Source organism: Cricetulus griseus, chromosome 3, assembly GCF_003668045.3.
Source record: "Cricetulus griseus strain 17A/GY chromosome 3, alternate assembly CriGri-PICRH-1.0, whole genome shotgun sequence".
Taxonomy (NCBI): domain Eukaryota; kingdom Metazoa; phylum Chordata; class Mammalia; order Rodentia; family Cricetidae; genus Cricetulus; species Cricetulus griseus.
The window spans coordinates 269,943,365-269,970,059 of NC_048596.1; the positions used below are offsets into that span (position 1 = coordinate 269,943,365).

General features: G+C 46.2%; 2 long non-coding RNA genes across 6 annotated transcripts; both read right to left on the reverse strand.

The window, feature by feature from the left end:
- Positions 1-527: 527 nt before the first annotated feature.
- Positions 528-21,266, reverse strand: LOC103163433. Of its 4 annotated transcripts, XR_004769409.1 has the most exons (10): positions 21,209-21,266; positions 19,446-19,634; positions 16,090-16,307; positions 10,651-11,025; positions 9,864-9,939; positions 8,872-8,912; positions 8,107-8,446; positions 4,346-4,472; positions 3,619-3,705; positions 528-2,896 (listed from the first exon to the last, which is right to left on the reverse strand). It is a non-coding gene; the product is annotated as an uncharacterized LOC103163433 (long non-coding RNA). The 4 variants fall into 4 exon arrangements; XR_004769408.1 differs by lacking the exon at positions 3,619-3,705 and having other exon boundaries at positions 529-2,896; XR_004769410.1 differs by lacking the exon at positions 3,619-3,705 and having other exon boundaries at positions 529-2,896; positions 9,864-9,988.
- Positions 21,267-21,295: 29 nt separating this feature from the next.
- Positions 21,296-25,761, reverse strand: LOC103163432. Of its 2 annotated transcripts, XR_004769411.1 has the most exons (4): positions 25,616-25,761; positions 24,882-25,169; positions 21,777-21,900; positions 21,297-21,355 (listed from the first exon to the last, which is right to left on the reverse strand). It is a non-coding gene; the product is annotated as an uncharacterized LOC103163432 (long non-coding RNA). The 2 variants fall into 2 exon arrangements; XR_003484227.2 differs by lacking the exon at positions 21,777-21,900 and having other exon boundaries at positions 21,296-21,355.
- Positions 25,762-26,695: the final 934 nt, after the last annotated feature.

Below are 26,695 nucleotides of genomic sequence, written 5' to 3' on the forward strand. Positions count from 1 at the left end.
GTCCATTTTCTGTTTCTCAGCATTCTGTCACTGTAATAAACATCTGAAACAATGTAGCTATGAGGACAGAAGGATTTTTTTTTTTTTTTTTTTTTTTTTTTTTTTTTTTTTTTTTTTCAAGACAGGGTTTCTCTGTGGCTTTGGAGGCTGTCCTGGAACTAGCTCTTGTAGACCAGGCTGGTCTCGAACTCAGAGATCCTCCTGCGTCTGCCTCCCGAGTACTGGGATTAAAGGTGTACACCACCAACACCTGGCTGAGAGAAGGATTTTTTACACTCATCCTTTCACAGGTTAATGACCAGATCGATCTGCTGTTGCCCTGAGGCCTAGGAAGACCCACCCCCACCATGGCAAGCGTATGTGAAGAAATAAAATCCTTCCCTAGAAAGCCAAAGAGATGAGGAAAGTATCTACCTGGACCCATATCCCACTTCAAGGGCAGGACCCTAGCAACCTGAAAACCTTCCACTCTGTTCCACTTTTTGCCACCAGCTGGGGCCACACAAAACTTTGAGGGGTGCCTGAGATTTGAACTATGGCACTACATCTGGAGTTGTTGATTGGAACAAATGTTCTTCAATGGTGTAGGAGGCACAGAGGTCCCTGTGTTCACAAGAAAGTGCTAGGGGAACCAGGGATGTTAAACGCACAGGGTTGTTCTTTCGAAGGAAGGGATGCATAACCCATCCAGGAGGCTGGGAGCAGACATAGTTAATAGCTTAGTGACTTTTGCACTATCTGTATGGCTGAGACCACACCAGATCTTTCACCAGACCTTGTGGTGAGTTTGTCAATCTATGACTTTTATGGAAGGTATCACATGTAGTCAGTCGTAGGACCCATCTTTATAGAAGATGTCACATGTACTTTACAGAAGAAAAAGGCATAACATAGTCATGTCTTAAGCTTTGTTGTACACATGGATTGAGTTCATTATCACCAAGAAAGTCTTCACTAAATTGTGCTGTGCTTAAATATGGCCAAAGTAAACTACCTGAAGTCAGACTCCCAAAGTTTGAACCAACACCATCGACTGAGTCATATTGAAATGAACTACCCTTTGCCTCCTGAAGACTATTGCTCTGCTGGCCGTGGTGGTGGTAGAGACCCCTGAACAAGGGGCAGCTGTGGTGGCTGTGTCTGGTGAGTCCTGGCTGGAGGGACGCTCTGTAGCACCCTGAGGTGATTCATGGCAGCACACGGTGAGAAAGACTGTGTGTTCTAACTCCAGTCTCTTCTTAGAAAGCCACTGATGCATCAAGTAACCTCCTCCCTCATGACCCCACCTAACCCTTGTTACATCCTGAAGGCTACACCCCCAAATAGCATCATCAGGTGAATCTAGGGACTGAAATTTATTCCCAAAAATCAATTCCGAGACAATTGAACCACGTGCCTCCCAACACTTACCCTTCTTAAATGAAGACACCTAAATCTCCTCATTCTCCATGCCTGGTACCCCACCCTGCTTTCTTTAGCCCATAGTCAGGGATGGTGGAGATGGTGTAGGGAGAAGTATCAGCTGCTGCCCTAGAGATTGTCCAGCTTCTCCCCCTCCGATGCTCCTCTCCTCCTGCATGGTACCCAGAGCTTTAGCACTTTTTCCCCTTCAAGCAACATCTCTGGTCTAGTTTCCAGCTTTGAAACTTCAAGTGAGGTGTCCCATCTGCTAGTTTCCCTCTCTCCTTGCTACTCCTACTGGGTCTTTCCTACTGTGTTGGTTTTCCATGCATTCTGGTGCTCATGATCCACAATGGTAATTGAAGATGCCACAGGGATGTATTTAACACTGGGTGTCCCAAGTCATTGGATGGCCAATGCACATAGTTACTCCCCTCAGAACTTAAACTTACAAGCCTCCAGGCACTGCCTCAGTAGGTCCACAGTGGGTTCCATAAGCAAAGAGCTTTAGATTTCCTTGGGACAAGGCCCAAGAACACTTATCAGAGGCTGAATTGTGTTCTCCACAAGCTTACATGCTAGAGTTCTAACCTCCAGGGCCTCAGAATATACCTGTAGTCAGAGAGACTGTCTTTAAGGAGATGATGAAGTTACAATGGCATTACAGGTATGCTGCACCATGCTGGTTTTATTAGGGTGCTGGGAATTAACTCCTTTCTGCTTCTAAGAAAGTGTTGCCTGAAATAGTCACATAGCCAGCCCTGATCATTTTTTTTTTTTCAACCACATGGTTAGAACTACAGGAGTGGCCTAACTTCTGGCACACGCCCCAAGAAAGGAGACCTGAGTTACAAAGCTTGTCCTACAGGAAATGGATGCTGGAAAGCTCAGAATGGCAGAGAATGGAAAAGAAGGAGCCTGACTCCTGAGGGGGTTGTCCTTCTGTATATGTTTCTCTTATTGGTTGATGAATAAAACACTGTGGCCAATAGACGCAGGGAGATAGGTGGGGCTAGGAGATGAGGAGAATCTTGGCGAAATGTAGGCAGAGGCCATCGCCATGCAGCCCGCCAAAGGAGTAGCAGGTCTGGACCCTTCTCCGGTAAACCAAGACCACGTGGAAATACATAGATTAGTAGAAATGGGTTAATAGTTAAGACAGAGCTAGCCAATAAGAAGCCCTAGCCATCTGGCCAGCAATTTTATAATTAATATGGCGTCTGTGTGTTTATCTGGGGCTCAAGGGTGGTGGGACCCTGACAGGCCAGAAAACTCATGCTTACAGACTCCCAAACCAGCCCCTCCACCAAAGGGTAGGCTGAGAGGTTTTGGATCCATGTTGAGAATGAGGAGGCACAGGCTAAACACTGGAAGAAATCTTCAAGTCTTTTTCTGGGAACAAGCAGAGACCTTCTGGACACTCAATTACAACCTCTTTCTTCCTCTTACAGTCTGGTGTTTGTTTGGGTCATGGATGCTGGTAGGTGACTTGAGCCTTAAAGGGAGAAAGAGAAGGATTAGGCAAATGAATGTCATATTAACCCTCTATTCCTCCAAAGGCCACCATGTCTACACGCAGAGCTCAGTAGGATCCAACCTCAAGGCTAAGTCAGTACTCGTGACAGATACAAATTCAAAGATGGAGGCACCAAGCATCCCCACTCCCCCCCAACCCCATCTCAGTCACACAAGACATCTGCAGGCCCAAGGAGAGACTGTTTTCAAACCAATGTTAGAGAAAAAGCAGCCTCCCTTGCTCTGAAAAGTAGCCTAGGCAACCATTATCACTATATCGCTAATAGTGGAGGCATCCACAACAAAGCCTGTAGGAGACTCCTGATGCCTTGGCCCACAGTCCGACCTACAGAGTTACTCATTTTTAAGTCAGCTAAGAGCTGGGGAAGCTTGCAGGCTTGTTTAGGTTTCCCCTCAGAATCAAGACAGGCCTTCCAGACAAGAGTGATTAATTAGTCTGGCCGGGCCCCAGCTCCACAGCGCTTGCCATTGCTAGTATTACAGTTACAAAGCGTTTACATCAATGGCCCTCCACAACTCCTTGAAAACTCTTGCTGCTCTTAGACAAAGTAGATGGTCTCCAGATGAGGGTGGCTAATTATGTGAGAGTCTGGATAGCTCAAATTCCAAATTAGCTGCCTTATTGGATTTCTAGTTCTCAAGAGGATTTCGTGGTGGAGTGTCTTGCAGACTCCCACTCACCCCAGCAAGTCAATGACAGAAGCGCTTGCTGGTCTCCCCCAAGTTTTCAATCACCCCACTTCATGGCTTGATGAGTCTGTGCTATCCCTGGAAGTGGGCACAGAATTATCAGACAAATGAGAACATGTGCACAAAGCACACAGTGTATTGGTAAGGGTTCACTGGAGGAACAGAATAAGTATATGTTAAAAGATAATTTATTAGATTGACTTACACAATACACTCCAACAATGGCTGCCTCACCCCCAAAGAGATTAGGAACTTGGTAGTTCTTCATTCAGCAAGGCTGGATGCCCCAACAGTCCCAGCCTGGCACTGAAGACTGGGAACGTTTCTAGGGAACTTCTGGTCTTCAGTACACATTGGAAGCCTAAAAAGGCTAAGTTCTAGCATGCGAAGGAGTCAGCAGGAACGGAACAGGGTAGGTAGAATTGCCAGAGAGTGTGAAGGGGAGCAGGCAAAGGGCAAAGCTTCCTTCTGGCTGCTTTAACCTGAGTTGCCACCACCTACATTGCAGTGGTCCTTCCTACTTCAAACACTTGGATCAAGAAAATGCCCCACTAGAGTGCCCAGTAGCTCGCCGTTCAGTTGATCCCAGATCCCAGCAAGTGGACAATCTAGATTAGCTACCATGCACTGAAGTAATAGACACAGGGTGGGGAGACAGGGGAGTGTGATCAGCCCTCACTGAGTGTGGGACCAATAGAGTGAGTTTGCAAGTACTTACCATTGCTGAGACCATCAAGTGGGACCAGCCACCTCACACATTCCTGCCGTTGAGCAGTCTCCATCACAATGGACTGTATCCTCTTAAACGGTAAGCCCAAATAAACCCTTTCTCTCTTTAGTTGCTTCTTTTTGGTTATTTAATCACATCCATGAAAAAAAAAAAAAAGGTAGTAACTTTGCTTAGATGTTAGAGGGAGTGGAGGGAGGTAGGTGTTCCATCAACCTTTATTCTGGAGAAGAGTCAACGTGCGAGGGCGTGCACACGCGCGCACACTTACACACACCACATATATAACTAAGACTTGTTCAGATGACCTATAGCTGCAAATGGGGAGCGGGCGATTTCTGTTAAGGCAAAGAAAATTGTTTATTATATGTTATTCTTGATAGAAGAAGGCGGGGAGGCAGGCAACATTTATTCAGCACCTGCTGTGTGTTTAATCCTAAACTATGCCCCTGACAAGCATCACTCCTGCTGGCCCTCTCATACCAGAGCCTCTGCTTTTTCTCCCTGGCTTGTACCAATACCTGAAAGTTATAGTAATTAGACAGTCCCTCCCCACCTTCAGCTGTGAGCTCCTGTGGTACAGCAGTTTCTGCTATGAACTCAAGTTGCCAAAAATGACAGTGTTCTAGTTAGGGCTACTATTGCTGCCATGAAACACCATGACTAAAAGCAAGTTGGGCAGGGGAGAGTTTATTTGGCTCACACTTCCACATCACTCTTTGTCATTAAAGGAAGTCAAGGCAGGAACTAAAACAGGGCAGGAATCAGAGGCAGGAGCAAATGCAGAGGCAATGGAGGAGTGCTGCTTACTGGCTTGCTCCTCATAGCTTCCTAAGCCTGCTTCTGAAGAGCCCAGGACCACCAGCACAGGGGTGACACCACCCACAATGGGCTGGGCTCTTCCCCATTGATCACTAATTAAGAAAATGCCATTCAGGCTTGCCTGCAGCCTGATATAGAGGCATTTTCTCAGTTGGGGTTTCTTCCTCTCAGATGACTTTAGCTTGTGTAAAGTTGACATAAAACTAGCCAGCAGCACAGAGAAAAAGAGAGGAGCTGCACCTGGCCAAATGACTGAACTTGGAGATTATAAGTTAAAATGTTGCAGACCAGAGCCAAATTACCTTTGACTATTTTTAGTCTCTTTGAAAGAAGATAACAAGAATGGAGATACCATAAAAGAGGGAGACTTTAGGTTTACAGAGAAATCAGGCACAAGGGAAATGTCTGGAGATCTACAAAGATGATACCAGCCAACAATCTAAGTAACAGAGGAGAGGCTACCTTAAATGCCCTCCCTGGATAATGAGATTGATGACTGACTTATATGCCACACGATAGCTCTCATCCAGCAGCTGGTGGAAGTAGAAGCAGACACCACAACTAATCACTGAACTGAACTGGAATCCAGATGCAAAGAAGGATGTGTGAAGAGTAAATGGGTCAAGACCAGGCTGGTGAAACCCACAGAAACAGCTGACCTGAACATCGGGGAACTCTTGCTCCCCAGACTGATAGCTGAGATACCAGCATGGGACTCATCCAGACCCCAGGAACATGGGTTTCAGTGAGGAAACCTCGGAAATCTAAGGGGCCTCCTGTCGTAGTTCAGTACTTATCCCTAGCATAGGTGTGGACTTTGGGAGCCCATTCCACATGGAGGAATACTCCCTGAGCCAAAACACACGGGGCTGGTCCTAGGCCCTATCTCAAAGGATACGATAGACTCTGATGACACCCTATGGAAGGCCTCACCATCCAGGGGGAGCAGAAAGGATATGTGATAGGTAGGGTTTTAGTTGGGGGAGGGGTGACAGGGGAGGACAGGAAGGAGAAGGGAACTGGAATTGTCATGTAAAACAATCTTGTTTCTAATTCAAATTAAAAAAAAATCTGCAAAAAAAAGAATGTCAACACAGTGTCTGAAACCTACAGCAGAAACTCCCGTTTGCTATAACTGCCTACTGCAGTCCCCACCCATGTATTTGATAAACACATTGATTTATAGTTTTCTTTGTCCTGTAATTAATTTTTTAATAAGTTGTGCAACCGTATCCACAGTGGAACATACTGAAAAGTTTCTGCATCCCAATAAGCCTACCTGCCAGCACAGCAATCCAAACCAGACCAAATCAAACCCAAGTAGAAAAAGCCCAGGTTTCATGGATAAAATGCTCCCTCCCAGATGATTTTCCAGCTCCCCAGAGAGAAAACCCCGCGTGTTTTCTAGGGGGGGCAATTTAATTCCCCTGTGGGAGTGGTCTTGGGCATCTCTGGGGAAGGGGCCCTGTTTGGTGGGCTTTCTGGCATGGGGCAGGCTTTGGGGAGAGTGGCGGGGGAGGGGTATTGAAGTGAAACTTCCACCGGAACATTTCAGGTAGGGCTTCCATCAGAACACACAGAATTTGGGGAAGTCTGAATGGGTGTCCTGGGGCTTATTCACTCATATTCAGCTCTACAATGACTTATCTCTTATTCCCTTTGAGGTGAGAGCTGTGTTTGGGGGTCTACACCAAATGGAAACTTTTCCTTCAGGAGGGAGCAGGAGGCTCATGAAGCAGTAAATAACTGCCTGGTGGGGGGGGGGTGGCCAATGTTTGAGCTTCAAAGAGATTCTCAGGCCTGTCTAGCTGCCTGCAAGTCATGCAGAGAACTCAGGGTGCAGAGAGCTCCAGGAATGCAGCTATCATGAGTCATCACCAAGTTTTTGTGGGGTTTTCTGCTGCGAGGCAGCCATTTTTGAGTCATCCTTGCTCCTGTGAGTAACCCCTCACCCATACTCCTATGTTTAGTAACCACCACCACCACCACCACCACAGAAAACAGAACTCTTTGGTTCACCCAGTTGGACTGTGGTGCAACTATTACTTAGTCTGGCATTGGTTCTGGGCGTGAGTACCTGTATGTCTCTCATACAATATTCACCACCACCACCACCCCAAAAAAGACCAGATAGAACCAAAGACAAGGGGCAGAGTGACTGCATGATCCTGGCTATGCATAGCAAGACACACACAAGACTCAATGGCCTGATCCGAGTATCCGTGGAAGAAATCTCAACATGACTACATTTTCCTACTGGTCACAGCAGACATTCACTGTTGCATCCCAACCACCAAGAATATCTTCTCGGATGCAGAGGATGTTGAAAATTAGTTGTTGGGTTTTCTATGTGTTATTGTTAGATCCAAAGGAAACTCCGTTTCCTCAAATTCTGGTGGTTAGAAAAAGCCAGCATTCCTGAAAAACTTGTGAAACTGGTTCCCCTCTACCAAAAGGAGCCATTTCCCTTATGACTGGCAGAGGGACAAATGGCTGTCTCTGGTGCCTTTTGACACACCAAAGTCCCTGCGGCCTCCAGGCTCCCTCAGTATCACAAGCTTCAGAGTCTATCGTAGCTCTACACAGCGCTTCCCACCTCTTTCCCTAAACTTCTCCAGCTCCTGGGCTTCCCTCCCCCAGCCACACACTCTCCTTATAACTCTGCTATTTCAGTTATACTCACTCTTTGTCTTCCTCCCTTGCCCTCACTCTCTTCTTGTCTTCCTCTCTCTCTCATCACCCACCCCCTCCACCTCTGCTCTGTTCCTCCTTCTCTCATGTCCAGGTCCAGTCTGCTGGCCATGTTCAACCTACTACTTTCTCTCTTAGCTCTGGACTATGGTAGATACCTTTGGCTGGTCTCTCTACCTCTCCCTCCCTGCCATCCCTTCCCTCCCCCTCCTCTCATATCTACAATAAAAAACCTTCACCTGAACCATGCCTTGGAGCTGTCACGTTGTCACTTTATACATCAATGATCAATGTCATTAAATGTTTAGGAAATTGAGGCTTGGAGATGTTACAATCTGTGATGATCAACTGTGTGTGTCAACTTCATTAGATCATGGTGCTCCAATGTTCAGCCAGGTACTGGTGTAGACATCACTCTGACAGCATTTATTTGTTTACTTTATGGTACTGGTGATTGAACATAGGGCTTGTGCATGTCAGGTAAGTCTTCACGCCAGACATACTGTAGATTTCAAGCAAAGCAGCTGACCTTCCATTATGTGGTTGAGCCTCATCCAGTCAGCTCCTTAGGGGCAAAACCTGAAATCAGATTTGATTTCAACAAGCTGAGACTGCTTTATTGAAACAATGAGGGACCCCAACTGTTTTCCCGGGATGAGAGTTGAGTGCAAAGTGGGGCCGGGACACAGCTACACACAGCTACAGGAAGTTATGGCTGGTGTGTGTGTGTGTGTGTGTGTGTGTGTGTGTGTGTGTGTGTGTGTGTGCTTTGACTGGGAACAGGGTGAGTTTTGATGCACAGGTATATTGTTTCTGGAGGTGAAGCAGACCAGTCAGGCTGGGGCCAAGCAATTATTTATAACTAGAGGTGATTGCCCAATACAGCCTGACTCAAGTCCTCATGACCTGAGGCTACTATCCAACAAAAGGATATTGTCCTTAGAACCTCTGCATGAATCTTTGAGGTGTTTTCTAGATTGAGTTAACTGAAATAGAAGACTCACTCCAACTGTTAGTGGTACGGTTCCATGGCTGGGCTCCTGGACTGAAGGAAAAAAAAAAAAAAAAAGGAAAAAGCCAACTGAGTACCAGCATTCACCTCTCTCTCTGTTTCTATACTGTAGACACAGAGTGACCAACCACCTCACACATCTGTGACCATGACTTCCCCACAGAGATGGACTATACCCTGGAACTATAAGGTAAAAGAAACCTCTCCTTCCTCAAATCACTTTTGTAAAGTGTTTTATCACAGTAGCAAAAACAGCAACATCAGAAGACTGTGGATTGTTGAATACACAGGAAAAGCAGTGAGTAGGATAATTTCCAGCTCTTTGCTTGATTTGCAGAATACAAGAGAAAGTGAGGCGGTGACAGAGTCTGGCATTGTGGTGGTACTCAGGGTTTGTACATGAATGAAGGCTCATGGGATTCCTTACTCTAGACTAGGGGCCTTAGCTGGAGGTCCAGTTAAAGCCCTTGAGAACATCAGAGAGGGTATGGCCACATCCCTTAAAGTGAAGCACACCCAAAGACAACTACCTTTACCCACAATTCATAGAGTCCAAAGAGCCCTGAAGATGCTTGGAGACATCCTGGGACAGAGGATAAGTTCTGTGTGACTTGGTAAAGGGAACCACTGCTGGAATTCAAGCCCTAATGAGACACTCTGGTATTGTGTTTTAAAAGCACCTCACAGAATTTATTCGGCAGTCTCCCTGTCTCTCTCTGTGTCTCTTTCTCTGTGTGTGTCTCTCTCTCTGTGTGTCTCTCTCTGTATCTCTCTCTGTCTCTCTCTCTCTCTCTCTCTCTCTCTCTCTCTCTCTCTCTCTCGTGTGTGTGTGTGTGTGTGTGTGTGTGTGTGTGTGTGTCCTCTAAGATAGTCTCATACTGTCCAGACTACCTGTAACTCACTATGCAGTCAAGGAGGACTTGACTTTCTGACCCTCTCCCTCCAACTAACAAGCGCTGGGATTACAGGCATACACCATCATACCTGGTTGATGTGGTACTGATTAGGTTCTCCCAGCTGAGCTACACTCCCCAGTCTTCAATGGTCATTCCTGTGGAGCCTTGGAAGACAGATATGTGAAGTTTCTTCCATCAGGATGGAGTCAGAGCCTGGAAACCAGACTCAACATGTCCTATCCTAGGAACCCAGTGGCCCCCACCCCACCCCCACAGCTCTGAACAAAACCTGGGGCAGCCTCAGTGGTAGAATGTGAAAAATCAAAGCAGGAAGCAGCTTGTAGGCTGCATTGAAGACCCTTCGGAGATACGGAAACCCTTCCTCCCCATGCCCCCCTTTGTCTCCCTTTTCCCCTCCCTCTCCCCGGCCAAGGTGAATTTGAGGGTAATTGGAGGTGGCAGCAAGCTGGTATGCAGAAACATTCCTCCCTGGGCTCCCATGACTGGATCTGCCCTGTTGGAGGGCAGCCATAAATACTTCTCTGCTTGCATAGTTCAGGCTTGTGAAAATCAGAACTGAGAAGTAAGCGCTATATTCTCTTTCCAAGCTCCCCCCCCACCCTCCCCAATGAACTCTGACCTCTGCATTGCTCCCCCTCCTCCCTGGCCCACTTTCAATCTGTTCTCTATTATCTCACTTCATATCCATGTGTGTGAATGGCTAGAAATGCAGGGGGAGGGATGTCAGCCATCCCTCAAGGTACCATCTGGGAACTCCCTATTCTTATGGAGAGATGTTCATTTGGGGTTGACCTGAGGCTCCTCCTTCCAGCCCTGCTATTCAAGTCCAGCCTACTAGAGGAAAGTGGTGCTACCTGATGGTTTTTGTGCCACCAGCATACCCCATGAGTGCGGCTGGGATGCAATAGGGATTGACTCCCTTGGCTGGGGCAGTCGCATCCCCCTCTTCCCGGAGTCTTTCTGGCCAGTCCACTACTCAGCTGCCACATGTGTCTTTCCTGAACAGGGAGGGTTTCCCACAGTTCTGGAATTCTTGATTATGTATGCATCTGCGTGGGAAGCCAACCAAGTGGCCTGGTACTTTTCATACTGTTCCAACCAGCTGTTTCCAATCGGTCAGAGTTGTAGCTGAGTGGGGCTTGGGGCTCTTTCTTCTCCCTTGGACGTGCTGTGCAGCGTGTACTGTCAACACCCGGGTGTCTGCTTGCTTGATCAAGGCTTGATCGAGGCTACAGGGGATGGAGACAGAGCCCAGATATTAAGAGCACTTACTGCTCTTGCATTCACAGTACTGCAAACCCAGCCTCAGGGGGAATCTGACCCCTCTGGCCTCTGTGGGTACCTCCACCCATGTATGAGCACACACACACACACACACACACACACACACACACACACACACACACACACACGCTTAAAAGTAAAAATAAATCACTTTTTTAAAAAGAGTCAGAGACACTTGAGAAAGGAAAGAGTGACCATGCCCAGACCAAGGGCAGGGAAGGTGAGACCCAATGTGGCCTCAGAAAGAGACCAAGAGTCCCAGGGAAACCTTACATGGGGAGAGGAGTGCAAGACTGCTGCCTGTGTGTATGGCCCTTACTTGAATGTTACATCTGTGTTTCCTGTGTCACTCTGCATGGCTTGGAGCTTCTTATCCTCAGGTGTAATGGAAGAATTCTGAGTCCCCAAAAATTTGGATTAAAAAGAAATGCCATGTTTTTATTTTCACCAGTTTCCAGGTACAACTGAATGTTTTTTTCCTCGTGTGAATGTGGGTGACAAACCACAGTCATATCTGTGCCCCACTGTGGCTTTGTCAGTGAAGGAGACCTTAGTTGTCTATCATTCTTTGAAGTGGTGCCTATAGTCACGATGATGCCGTAATGACAGTCAGCAGAAGACTGTTATTCACTGAGCACTGAAACACACATGTAGGCCAGGGAGATGGCTCTGCAGGTAAGTGCCGGCTGTGCAAGCACAGGGGCTGGGATTCAGATCCCCAGAAACCCACACAAAGGCTGAATGGGCCTGGTGGCCCACGTGTAATTACAGTCTCTAAAGGTGAAGACAGGGTCTCCCCAGAGCAAGTTGGGTATTGTGTCTCCACATTCATGTGCATATGTGCATACTCATATTTGTGTGTCCACACAAATGCAAAAACATGTACACACATGCACACGTGCACACCACACACACACTCAAGCAAAAAGGACCCGTTTAATTGGCCAGTAGCCAGGCAGGAAGTATAGGCAGGGCTGCCAGAGTAGGAGAATTCTGCGAAGAGAAACGGTAGAGACTAGGTTGCCAGCCAGACACAGAGGAAGCAAGATGAGAATGCCTTACTGAGAAAAGGTACCAAGCCACATGGCTAAACATAAATAAGAATTACTGGTTAACTTAAGTTGTAAGAGTTTGTTAGTAATAAGCCTGAGCAGTAGGCCAACCAGTTTATAATTTAAGCCTCTGTGTGTTTATTTGGGGCTGAAAGGCTGCAGGAATGGTTGGGACAGAAACTTCTGTCTAAAGGCCTCACCCTCCTTGGGGAGCAGAAAGGGGATGGGATAGGGGGTCGGTGGGTGGCAGGGGAGGAGGGGAGGGAGAGGGAACTGAGATTGACATGTAAAACAAGCTTGTTTCTAATTTAAATTTAAAAAAGAAAAAAAAAAGAAAGAAACTTCTTTCTACAAAGAGTCTCTAACTGGCTTGCAACTCACCATTTAGGCTAAAAGAACTGGCCAATGGGCTCCAGAGATTCTCCTGTGTCCCCTCTCCTCTCAAGTGCTAGGATTACAAGTACATAGCACCATGGCCAAACATTTTAAACAGTTTGTTTATTTTTGTTTCATATGCATGGCAGGCATACCATGTGTGTGCCTGGTGTTCTCAGAGGTCAGAAGAGGGCATCAGATCCCAGTGAACTGCAGTTACTGATAGTTGTAAGTCTCCAGGGTATACTGGGAATAGAACTCATGTCCTCTGCAAGAGCTGTTCAGTGGTCTTAACTGCTGAGCTGTCTCTCTATCCCCTTATACCCATCATAGGGATGGAACTCAGGTCCCCATGCTTACAAGGCAAGCTATTTACTGACTGGACTACACTACAGTCCTGTGGATTTCCTCGATAGCTATTCTTGACATATGAGTTGGGTTCCCCCATAAACACATTGTAAGATGAAAATATTCCATGTTGAAAATGCATTTAGTATACCTAGCCCGTGAGTTCTGAGCATGGAAAGTCAGCCTGTAGTTGGAGAAAAGCATGCAACACAAGGCCCAAATCACTTAGGCAATTTGCCAAATATTCGTGCCCTCAAAATGCTGCCATACTGGTGGGGAGCTGCAGCTTTTGCCATCAACCATCACCATATATGTATGTGTACATATATATATATATATATATATATATATATATATATATGGTATTGACTATATATTGACTTCAATGCCATCCTGAGATACATGAGAACGTGTCTCAAAAAAAGGAAGAAAGAAAAGATAAATAATTGCTTACAGATGTAAAATATCTATAGTCATATATCCAACAAAGGCCTTCTATCTAGAACACACAGAATATTAAAATTCGACAATTGAAAAAATGATTTGGGAGATGAAGTCCTGTGTAGGTATTTAACCAAAGAGGACATGAGAATGGCAGGCAAGCACGTGGAGAGGGCGTCAAAGCACTGGCCGTTCAAGTCACAGTCAAATTTCACCACCAACTCTTATCCAAATGGGCTAAAATGAAAAATAACCATAATACCAAACACTGGCAAAGTTCCAAGGAACTTTGGCCTTTCATATATCCATGCTGATAACAGAAAATGAAACGCATGCTCTGCCAAGTAATTTCCAGATACCTACAAACTGAGCCCTGGGACCTTATGACTCAGCCATTGTATGCTTGAGCTTTTATCCTAGAGAATTGCAGGAAAGGGGGAGGGAGGGAGAGAGAGAGAGAGGGAGGGAGGGAGAGATGAAGGGAGGGAGGGAGGAAACTGTTAGGATCAAACAAGCTCTCACCGTCTAGAGAAACCCTCTCCAACCAGCTTCTGGACACCTTATGAAAAAGTTCCTATTTCACAGGACAGAAAAAGGAGACACAAAGAGAATAATACGGGGCGGGGGCAGTGATGGAGATCACCGCCATCAAAGCTGGGCTGCCTGACTTCTCAACCCCCAACTTGTACCTCCAAACTCTCCTGTGTTTATTGAAGCAAAGCCTGCCTGCTTGGGTATTAAATGAGAGTCTGCCTTCTTGGCCAATCGAAAACCATCCTCCCTTGGGTGCAACGTTCAATATGGAAAATGTTTGCGATGTAAAGCACTAGGCAAATAATAGATTTAGGTGTGCTCAGAGTGGTGTGGTCTGTAAATAGAGAAAACAAACACAAGAGAAGAGAGGACTGTCCCCAGGGAAAGCGTGCAGCTACCCCAGATGGTCAGCTCCACAAGAAGGCGTCACTCAGAAAATCCCATATGGAGCCTATGGATTCCCCAGGAACTGCCCTTGCTTCAACCTGATGGCCTGGGAGTCTCATTGTCTTCTGATACAGTAGAAGGATAAGCCTGATTCCTGCACATAGCCGGCACTGTCTGGGAAGCAGAACCCCACCAAGAGAGGCTAGGAGGGACTGGAGAGCTCTGGGGACCCAGAGAGGGAAGTGTGGGTGGAGATTAAGAGGGTTCCCATCAGCACTCAGTTCAGGTGCCCCCCCCCCCAAAGAGAAGAATGGATCAGGGGAGAAGGCAATCCATTCTCCCTATTTATCAAACATAGCAGCTGGCTCTTTACAAGCACTGTGCAATGGGCCCCAAAGGGACCCATGGTATAATGGCCTCTCTGGTGTGTTAAGCATCACGATATACAAAGAAAGCAAGCCTGGAGTTTTTCTTTATTACCTTTAGTGTGCACAGAACACACTTAAGACATGTAAAGACCTAGGTCCTCAGCAAGCATGGTCAGACAGCTCAAGTAACTTCCGGATGTTTCCAAAGTTACCAGAACAACCCTGTTCTTGCTTGGCATTTAGAATAATGCAGCACCCAGATTGCAAACGTCTCCCGTTGCTCTGTCCCATTTGTGGCTTGCTTGCTTTCTTAGGGAGAACTACCGAATAGCTCTACAGCCCTTGGCAGGAGCCTTCCTGTTGGGAATTGGGGAACTTTCACTTTTCTCATGCTTGACTCTAAATTTCCTGCTGAAATTGAGCTCTGCCAGCTTTGAGGGATGCCCAGAATCCAGGCTTAGCAAATGAAATCCCTGAAAGTCAGGAAATGGGAGCCAGCCTCCCTGCTCCTTGAGTCTAAGCTTGTTTCCCTTCTCTGGCACGGGAAAGGATGAGGTCATGGTTGTGATTGAGTGGTGGAGAAACGTAGCCTTCTAGAGACTGAGACCAGCCACTCAGCTATGAGAAAATGCTGTGGGAGCCAGGTTTCAATCAGAGGTCTTAAATCAGTTACTTATGTTTAGACACTGGTGAGTTCCCATGGTGTGGTTTCTGGATTTAATCTCAGTTTTAAAGCATAATTTTTGCTTGTCAATGAGAGAATGAGAATACCAAGCACACCCAATCTTAGTAATGAGAGCCACGGAAAGGAAATGCTAAAGAAAAGGTCTATTCAAATCACACTTCTCTTTGGTGATTTTGAAAAACAACAAAAACAAAAGACAAAAACAAACAAACAAAAAAAAACCACTTCTATTGCTAGACATTCAAGGCCATCTTGGACTACATGGCCAATTCCAGGCCAGCCTGAACTAACATGAGTCCCTGTCCCAATGAGCCCCCCTGAAGGCTGAATCCTCAGTGCCCCAGACTCGGTCATCATGGCTCAGTGAGGCCACCTGGGCCAGAACTCAGGAAGGCGTGAGTAGGGCCAGTGGCATGGTGCAGGCACAGACTTGGTGCTTCCCTATCAGCATGACACAGAACAGCCTTTCCAGGAACACAGTTAAATTATCCCTGACAGCTGGAGAGTCAGAGAAAGGGTGGCCCACACAGTGACAACCCTCTGCCCTCTGCCCTCTGCCCTCTGCCCTCTGCCCTCTAGGTCTTATCTGGCAAGTGTCAACCTGAACGTTTACATGTTGGTCTACCAGACATTACGGTGCCATCTCTGGTCCTCAAGGGTGCACTGTGGTTGTATTTTGATTTATTAGTAGGGTGTGTGTGTGCGCGCACGTGCGCACACACACACGCGCATGTGTGTAAGAGAGACAAAGAGAGACAGAGAGAGACAAGAGAGATGTGAGAGAGACAGAGAGAGACAAGAGAGGCACATGCATACCACCTGGTATGTGGGTGATGTCAGAGGACTCTTTGCTTGGCTTTGGTGCTCTCCTTCTTCCCTGTTGAGCTTAGACAGGGTCTCTCTGGTGTGTTGCTGTTTGCCACACTTCCTGCTTTAGGCTAGCTGGTCTGCAAGCTTCTCATTTACTCTCTTCTCTTGACCTCCCATCTGGCCATAGGAGTGGTCCACACCACTGCATCTGGCTTTTTATGTGAGTTCTGGGGATCACAGAGAACAATTTTTATTATTTTAAGTTTTAAATGGTGTTTATTTGAACAGTTTTAGGTTTATATAACAAAGTGAAACAAAGCACAGTGCTCTCCTTGAACCTATATTCTCCTCACAGCTGCCCCCATCGCCAATATCTCCACCAGTGTGATAAACTGGTTACAACTGGTGGACCTGCACAGCCACTTCTTATCACATGTGTCCATAGCTTACATGAGAACTTGCTTTTTCAGCTGGGTGTTGGTGGTGCATGCCTTTAATCCCAGCACTCTGGAGGCAAAGGCAGGGGGATCTCTGTGAATTTGAAGCCAGCCTGGTCTACAGAGCGAGTTCCAGGACAGGCTCAAAAACAATAAAGAGAAACCCTGTCTCAAAAGAACTTGCTTTTTCTGGGGAGACAAGACACACAAACACACACACACACACACACACACACACACACACACACACACACACAGCTCTTACTCATCCCAGAAAGGGAACCCACAACAGACAAGTTGCACCAAAGTCCAACTTGGTGAACCAATAAGTTTTTGCTGTGGGTGAGAGACTACTCCAAAGCAGCTACACCCCAGGTGATCGTTCACAAAAGCTGTGTCTTTGGAGCTCTGTGCAGATAACTTAGCAGTCTGAAAATCTCTCTGTGGCTTAACTAGCCACAGAGTCTCTTCCTCCATCAGTTTTTTACTCCTATAAAGCTGGGAGGAGCCTTGAGAATCTCCCCAGCATCTATCTTCCTAGACTTTTAACATTTTGTTCAGCTCAGAGTCTCTGAAGCCTCCCTCCTGGATCGATAGATGAATGGAGCATTTCCGTTAGGAGAACACTGAAGCAACAGGTGGATCTCTGTGGGCCTAACCCTACTAAACAACAGTTTCACTGCCTGAAAAGTCCTCTGAGCCTCCTTAACCACCACTCTCAATCCCCAGTTTCCTCCCTCACCCTTTCCCCTCACAGAGGAAGGAAGGCAGTTCCTGAGACTCAGAAAACTGAGTGAAAAGCTATAAGAGGCACTTGCCAATGCCAACGGTTGTAAAAACAGTAAACAGTGATTGGATGCTGAGATCCTACTGTTTGGATAGGTGGAGTTGCCTGCGAGTCGTCCAGGGACATGGTTGTGGTGGAGTTTCTTTTGAGTTTCTCCTTCTCCTCCAGGGAGCCCTGATAAACTCCCTGGCTCATAAACTAGACTAGTAGGATTATTTCTTTGTTGCGGTACCTGGGTGAACAGAGGTTTGCTCACTTCTCAGGGAAAATCACACGACACCATGTACTTTCGCCTCTTGACAACCCTTATCTTTCTTGCTATCTATTTTCTAGAAAGCCACAGAGTGGGAATCAGCTGGCAGCTGCCACAGAGAGCATCTTTCACAATGGGTTCCCAGAGGTGTGTTGCTTTTTTTGAGACCATACAAAATTTGTGTGGTGACCCAGTGGGAGATGAAAACATGGGCTCCTTGCGCAAAATCCCTGAGAAGTTCAGGACAGCCACAGTAGAAAAATAAACCAAGCATGGGGCAGCAGTGATGAAACTGGCCCAGCTAAAGAGCACGATTTTCAAACAGGCACCCCATTCTTGAGCAGGCTCCTTGTCCTGTTCACATTCCGTAAAGTTGGAGCATGAAACAGAACAGTTTGTTAGTTTTTCTTCCCGGCGTATCCAACCATCTCAACCCTCACACCATTCCTTAAACAAAACAGTTTAAAAGCCAGAAAGGGCAGGGCTGGGGGGGAGGGGCGGGCAGAGTTACGTGGAGTTATTGCTCCTACAGAGGACCAGAATTCTAGTGCTAGCACCCATGAGGGGTGTCTCACCCTTGCCTGTAACTCCAGTGTCAAGGGATTCAGGGGATCTGACACCCTCTTCCAGATTTCTCAGCACTACACGTGTGTGTGTGTGTGTGTGTGTGTGTGTGTGTGTGTGTGTGTGTGTCCATATACACACAATTAAAGGTTTTTGTTTTTTTTTTTTTTTTAAGTATTTTCAAAAGGGACAGTGAGCACAGTGAGAGTCTTGGCTGTCTCCTTCCTTGATTTTACCAGAACACTCAAATGGAGCTCATGCAGTCACTGGCTAGATAGTACACCTCGATGGCCCATAGGGAGGCTTTCTTTTTTGTTTTGTTTTTTAAGTTTAAGCTTTTTTTTTTTTTGAAGTTCCATACTTATATTGTACCTTAAGTATAGTCCTCCCCAAGGCCCTCTCTTTTTCCTTTGAATTGAGGAGTTTTGAAAATTGTTTTTCCATACTAAAACATGTTCAGTCTTTCAAACTTTCAAATCAGTGTAGGTAAAAGCATCTAGGAATGAAACCACTTATTTTTAAAAGCAAGTTTTGGAAACTCTTTCCATTTCTCCCCTTTTCACTACAGTATACGAATATTTCTTTCTTTTTTTCTTCCAGAAAGTCATTCACCTCACAGGGAATTTGCAAAGCTCCCAGTGTGGGCGTATGCAGAGTGTTCATTGTTTCATCTGGGCCCTGAATGCTCTCCATTCCTAGTTTTGGTCCTTTCAACTTCTCCCTTATTATATTTTTATTTTTATAGGTTACAGATGTTACTGTGTGTGGCTGGGGGTTACCTAACTTCCTGATTTTTGATTCATGCACCATTTTTTTTTCTTTTTCATTTTTTGAGACAGGGTTTTTCTGTGTAGTCCTGGCTGTCCCGGAATTCACAGAGATCCCCTGTCTCTGCCTCTAGAGGGCTGGATTTAAAGGCGTGCGCCACCACAGCCAGGCTTCATGCATCTTTTTTTTTTTTTTTTTTTTTTTTAAGGCTTGCTTTTATTTATTTATTTGCATGTATCTGAGTGTATGTGAACATGTGTGCAGGTGCCTGTGGAGGCCAGGGGAGGCTATCAGGTCCCCTGGAACTAGAGTAGCTGTGAGTCACTCGATGTAGGCACTGGAACAGAACTCTGGTCGCCCATAGGAGCAGCGTGTGCTCTTAGCTGCTGAGCCATCTCTCCAACCACACCACAAATCAGTTTAGCACTCCTATCTTCTCTCATAATTACTAATTAGTTTCCTTGTGTTTATGAGCACAGTTTGCCTGCTGAGATCATTCTTGACTCTGTTGTTAATAATGACACAACTGAGGCTGTTGGCGTGGGTTTCATCTCACCATGGAGGTTCTCAGCTACGGTGTGCATTCCTCTTCTCTCTCCCACCTGAGTGATTTCCGAATTTGCAGATTGTAGAGGGGGCGGGGCAGAAGCACTCTTCAGGCATTGAAGTTGGATCACCCAGTGTTGTCACATGGCACTGTTATAGGTAAGGTGACTGCTATGGTTTTGAAGGTGTCCATGAAGACCTGTGTGTGAAAGGTTTGGTCTCTGGGGTGGTAGCAATAGGAGGTGGTGGCAGCCTTAAGCAGGGGTGAGAGTAATGTAGTCGATATGCTCACAAAAGAGAAACAGGGAACCCCAATCTTTCCTGTCCTTCGCTTCCCATACCCGGGGTGCAGTTTTTTCTAGGCACTTCTACTGTGCTGTGCTGCCCTGCCAAAGGGTCATGGAAACCTCCAAAACCATGAGATGAAAAAGAAAAAAGAAAAGAAAATCTTCCCTCTTCATAAACTGGTCATATTCGGTCTCTTGTTACACTGGCAGGAAGTTGACAGACACATAGGGTACACCCACTCTGCAATAGAGAACTGCAGTATTACAATGGGGGGTGGGGTTGGCTGTTTGCTGGGAACACAGTATGAAGCACTCTCCCCAGTCCACTGGGAATGTGGTCAAGTGTTTAGACCTGAGACTAAAGATGAGTGACCAGGGGGACAGCATTCCCCTCATCTCCACAGTGAAGGAAGTGCTAAGTGTTGTGTTCTAGATTTTCTTTGCTGTTCTTACCTAAAGTTACCATTCGAAAGCTATTTCCTAATCTCTCCTCTGCCTGCCATGACAGTGATACCTTAATGTCTTTCTCTGAGACAGAGTTTCATGTATCCCAAACTTGCTTTGTAGACCAGGATGACCTTGAACTTGTGATCCTCCTGCTTCTGGGATTATAGGTGTCTACTACAGCATCTGGTTTATGTTATGCTGGGGATGGAGCCCCGGCCTTTGTGCATGCCAGGCATGCACTCTACCAACTGAACTACAACCCAGTCCCTTCAGTACCTTTTTATCTGGGCCTCTCAGGTTCCTTAGCTCCTGGGCCAGTACCTGCAGGATCTCAGCACCCCAAAACAACCCCCAAACAGATTCAGCGAAAATTTTCATCTTTAGGGGAAACACAAATCCTGGCTCAAAAAAAAAAAAATCACTAAAAAGGAGATGAGGTTGTCCTGAGAGACTAATTGTCACCAGGGTGTAACCACTGAGGGACACTGGAACCACCGGGTGTGTTAGGAGGGTGTGGATTCTAAAGTTATAATAAAAAAATATATAAAGCTGTGGTGTGATGCAGTGGGGGCGATTCGGGGAGACCAGGACTTCAGGAGCCTGCTGAATTCTGTATAGACAAACGAGAATCTTCCCCCTTCAAAAGAAAGTGCTGGCCATTGAGCCAAATACCTCTTAACCTTTCCTGTGTCCTCCTTAAGGATCTACAGCTCTGGGCTTTGTGAATCCCCATATGCTATACAAATTCCTCTTAGTTTGTGTTATAAGGACCTAAGACCAAAGTAATATTAAGGCTGGAGGCTCTGACTGCTCACAGCTGAGCTGGGATACTTCAGTAGTAAGGCAGGTCCACCCTCAGCAGGCTTCAGGCTGGCCCTCAGCAGGCTGGGCTTTTCTTCCCATAGGGGCCCTGGAGTGCATTCGAAGGACACTCAAAACGTAGGAAGCTAGTTGGTGTCTTAGTCAGTTCATGGCTGTGAAGACATGCCATGACCATATGGCTCTTAGAACGGAAAACATTTAGTTGGGGATGGCTTACAGTTCTGAGGTCTAGTCCATTGTCATCATGGCAGCATGAAGGCAGACATGGTGCTGGGAAGGTAGCTGAGGATTGTACATCTGGATCAGCAGGCAGCAGGAAGAGATTGTAGACAGGAGGTTTCTGTTCTGCCTTGTCCCGCAGGCCCTTAGTCCGAAATAAACACATTGAGGCTTATATTAAGTGTAAACTGTTTGGTCTATGGCTCAGGCTTCTTATCGGCTAACTCTCTCTTAATTATTAACCCATTTCTATTAATCTGTGTATCTGATTGTGGTCTTGGCTTACCAGAGAATGCCTAACATCCTATCTTCCTGGTGCTACATGGCAATCTCCCTGGCAGCTCTCTCTCTCCTCCGCTTCCCAGAATTCTCCTAGTCTGGTAGCCCCGCCTATACTTCCTGCCTAGCTACTGGCCAATCAGCATTTATTCACCAACCAATAACAGAAACATATTTCCACAGCATACAGAAGGACCTCTCCCATCAAGAGAGAGACAAACTAGCATGAGCTTTTGAAACCCTAAAGCCCATCCCCCAGTGACAGACTTCCTCCAATAAGGCCATACCTACTCCAATAAGGCTACACTTCCGAATCCTTCAGGAGTAGTGTCACAACTTGATGACCAAGCATTCAAATATGTGAGCCTCTGTATTCAAATCACCACAGTCCACGTTTGGGGACTGTGGTCACTGTAGCTCAGGAGAGCAAGGATAGAAAGGGGGCACCAGAGTGGAGAGATTACTCGGAAGGTAAATCACCAAAATGAATGCCTTGTAGGTGGGAAGACCTGAGCTCAAGCCCCAGACACCGCATATTAAGTCAGGCATAGTGGTGCACTTGTAATCCCAGTGCTGGGGAGACAGAGACCAGCAGGTCCCTGGACCTTGCTGACCAGCCAGAAAAGCCTGTCTCAAAAAAATGTGCATGGTCTCCACACTTTAATGTACACACATGTGCGTGCACGAACACACACACACACACACACACACACACACACACACACACAACCTTGGATTTCCAACACCACCTTCATTTTACTTTTTTCATGTTCCAAGGAGAAAGCAGAATCCATCCCTCCTGTCAAAGGCACCCCTTCCCCTGGCCCATTAGTTCTCTCTCCTGGGGTCAGAGCCCTGATGACTGACTAGCCTGATCTACTGTCTTGTCTTTTAACAATTGTCTGTGACTCTGCACCTGTGTTATTTTTAGCATCTGTCTACATTCAAGTCTTCATTTATTGTAGGAGGGGAATGAGTACTTCCCCCCTCCCCCTCCTACATACTCTGACTGGGACTGTAAATTAGACTAACAAAAGACAGATTAACTAGAGAAAGGCAAGCACGGGTTTATTAATGGGTACGCTAGGCATACACACAAGAGCGTTCAGAGGGAGGAAGGCACATTTAGGATTTGTGTTTATTTAACATTGCAACAAAGAACATAAATTTGTCCAGAAACGACATGACAAGGCATTTTGAGCTTCAGCGACAACAAATTATAGGTAGACAGAAGGGGTAACCCCATACCCAGGTGAGTTAGTGGGGTAGCTGGATCCCTCTGGTGCCTCCAGAGGGTGGTAAAGATCTGTAGTGTCTCAATGATTGACAGCTTCCTCTGTTCTTTTTGGGAAAGGAAGAAGACCGACTCTATCCATGGCCATCTGAGTTTATGCGCACAAGGCTTGGGCAGAGCTCTTTTGTGTCTGTATTCTAATTGCCTTTGACTCAGAATAATCCTTATACCAAATTGACCTACAAGAGTACCTTCTATTGTCCCTCATTATTCTAGTAACTCTCTCTAACCACTCAGCTAGGGTCCCAGCTCAGCTACCTTTCAGGGATCTACACCTCGCTTGTTGGCCAACACAGTAGGAGTTGAGGATTCTCACCTCATCCAAACCAAGAGACTCACCTTTGTCTAGTTTGTGCCTCTGCCCCAGCTATGCTCCTCCCTCACATCTCTCTGCTGGCTCATGCTTGTCTGCTAAGGCATGTGGAAGATGAGGTTTGACTGTTTTTCTTAATGTGTGCATATGTGTTCATGTATGGAGGCTGGAAGACACCCTCAGATGCCATGCTCCAGAACAGTGTTTACCTCCTTCGAGACAGTCTGCCACTTGGAGTTCACTGATTAGGCTACACTGGCTGACCAGAAAGCCCCAAAGATCCTCCTGTTTCCAACGCCCCAGCACTGAGATCAATGCATATACGCCCAGCATTTTTTTTTTTTAACATGGATTCTGGGAATCAAACTCAGGTCCCCATGCAAGCTCTTGACCAACTGAGCCATCTCTCCAAACCTTGGTTCTACTTCCAATGTTTGACTAATGAGGGGATTTAAGCTTTCAAGGCTCCTTTCCTCAGCCTCAATCTGGAGAAGCTGATGGGGGGGGGATGGGAGGGTTCCTCAACCCCAGAGTGGACAGTACAATTATTTCAAGCTGAAGATTCTGAGAATCAACAGATGGGAAACAAAGCCTGCTCTGTGCTTCCATCATTGTACAAAATGCAGCCACTTCCGGCTGCAGTAAACTCCCCATTGGGGCAGTTTCCACTCCTAGGGAGGAGACGGAGGGGAAGTTGCTCTAAATTCTGTTTCTGGGGAGTTTCATGGCCATGGGGAGGAAGGGAAGACTACTACACCTGCATCTACAGACAGCATCATAAACTTTATCTCCTAACTCATCTGTCTTTCCTAAACAAACCTATTTGTTCTTCCCTGGGCGCCTCTCTCCCTGCTCCCTTTCCCTGGTAGGGAAATAACTATTTGGAGTTATTACCTCTGTTAACAATATCTAGATGCCCATAATTTCTCTTCTCCTGCTAATCTGTCTTTTATCTGTTTAATTCACAGGCCATGGGAACAGACCCTCAAAAGGGGTAGAAGAAAATCTCCCACCCCCACACACAGAGCTTTGCATTAGAAGGGTAAATGAATGAATAAATCACCTAAAAAGAGGTATTTCAAGCCTCCAGTTCCAGATAGCAAGTTAAAATGAAATGGTCAAATATGTAAGTACAAAAAAACGAACAAAAACAAAACAAACACAAACACAAAACCAGAAGAAAATAAGGGCAAAGCCTTTTTTCTTTTCTTTTCTTTTCTTTTTTTTTTTTTGCATTGAAGGAACCATTAAAATTATTATAAATAGAAGAAACAGTAAAGTAGGAAGTTGATAGCATCCACTGCATTAAGCATATAAAAAGATGCTGAGGCAGGTGGATTCTAGGATCCAGAACAAGCTTATCAATTTAGCAAGGCCTTCTCTCGAAGTTAAGCAAAACAAGAGGGGGTGTGTGTAGCTCACTGATAGAGTGCTTGCTTATCGTGTATTTGTAAAGATGTATATTTTATCCTTAAATTATGTGTATGCGGGCAGTGATATGTGCACATGAGTGCAGGTACTGTCAGGGGCTGGAAGAGAGTGAACTTCAGATTCTGCTGTAGCTAGTTTCCAGAGGCTGTATAAGGCCTGGGGTAGGTGAAAACAGAACTCTGGAACTCTTCAAGAACAGTATGCATTCTCTTAACTGCTGAGCCATCTCTCTAGCCTTGAAAATGTTTAATTTTGAAAAGAGAAACCCTTCAGCACTTATGGGACTTACAGAGACAGTGCATACCTAAAATCTGGCCTTGTTAATTCCAGCCTAGCCAAAGGGGCACCTCATACCTCGCAGGGTGCTCATGAGAGCGTGTATGGGCAGCCTCCTGTCACAGGCATCTCAAGGGAGCTTTCCATTCACACACCACATGGTAGCTGGCAATGAAGGCTGTGCTGGAAGACCTTTCAAGTTCTGAAGAACTCTTGCCATGCAGCCCTTCCAGCCTCCTGCTTACACATGCGTTTATCATTAGTTTGAAAAGAGCTTTGCAGCTTGTTCAAGTCTCGTCACTGTCATGGTGAATGTCACTCCATGCTTCGGTGGCAGGAATTCTTGCCTTGGCAGTAGTTCACAAGCTAAGAAGAACCAAAAGTGATGAGGAAATTCAAGACTGGCTGGTCCCTACTCCCTAACATTGCAGAGTCCATTTCCCTGAGGACTTGTATGACTAACAAACCTTTTGTGTTGTAAAGGAAATGCCCCAATAAGAGCTTCAGAGTACAAACAGTAGCTGTGACAACTCATTCAATCCTGTCTTTTCCAAAGCGACTCTTTCTTCTCAGACTTCACTTTAGTAAAGTGAAACAGTTTATACACACCACCCAGGAATATAGAACCTTTCATTTTTCCTTTCCAACACGGACACAACACCGTTCCCGTATAAAACAATGTGGTTACATGAAGTCACATTTCTGGGCTATTGCCAGAATAATATGGGGTGGTAGACAATGAACTTGGGAAAGCAGTATTGGTCAAGAGGCAAGGAAGAACCTCAATGGCCCATTTGGCTCTGAAAGCTTACATCAAAGAGAATCCTCTTGGTCCAGGTGGTGGTGGTGCACACCTTTAATCCAAGCAGAGAGGCAGGCAGATCTCTGAGTTCAAGGCCAGCCCGGTCTACAGAGAGAGTTCTGGATCATCCGGGGCTACAACAGAGAAATCCTGTCTTTAAACACACCACACACACACACACACACACACACACACACACACACACACACACACACACACACGGGAGGGTGAGAGAGAGAGAAAGAGAAAGAGAGAGAGAGAGCTCTTAGCTGAAGAGCCTGATGCAAAGCACAAGTTCTCCTGGTGCTCAAAGCAAGTGTGCTTTGTGGAGGGGGTAAGACTATAATAAGATAAACCAGAAAAGACCACAGGAATGCAAAGCAAAATTGCTGGATGTCTTCCAGCCACGGAAGTGTAGAGGCCGCTGCTGCCCTGGGCTTCCAACCAGCCTAGACATGCTGTGATGTGCTCTCTGGCAGGTGCTCCTCTTTGCTCCATCTCTCTTTGGCTGGCCTCCTGATCACCAAGGGGACACAGGTCTCCCTTCAGGAGGGCTCCCTTTGCTGACTTCTGAGCAGTTCTCCAGTCCAAGCTACCCTCAGATATTATTGGGCTTGAAGGAAAGTTGTTTACAGCTAAGCCTGATCTAGTATGTCTTATACTCATGTGTGTGTGTGTGTGTGTGTGTGTGTGTGTGTGTGTGTGTGTGTGTGTGTGTGTGTGTGTGAAAGTCAACACTGGTTGTCATTCCTCTGGAGAGCCATCCACATTATTGTTTGAGACATAGTTTCTCACTGGGACCCGGGGCTTGCCAATTAGGCTAGATTGACTGGCCGGGAAATTCCAGAGATCCTCCTGTGTCTCCCCTCTCAAGCCCTAGAACTACAAGCCTGTGCCACCATGCCCAGATTTTTCTGTATGGATGCTAGGAATTGAACTTGGGTCCTCATACTTGTGAGACACACATTTTTATCATCTGAGATAGCTCCCCGGCCCCTTTTTCTTTGTCTCGTTCAGTATGAAATCTTTATGTTTCTCAGAAGAAATAAAATGTTCCATTTGACTCAGACCCTGTGCTGCAGAGTGTTTA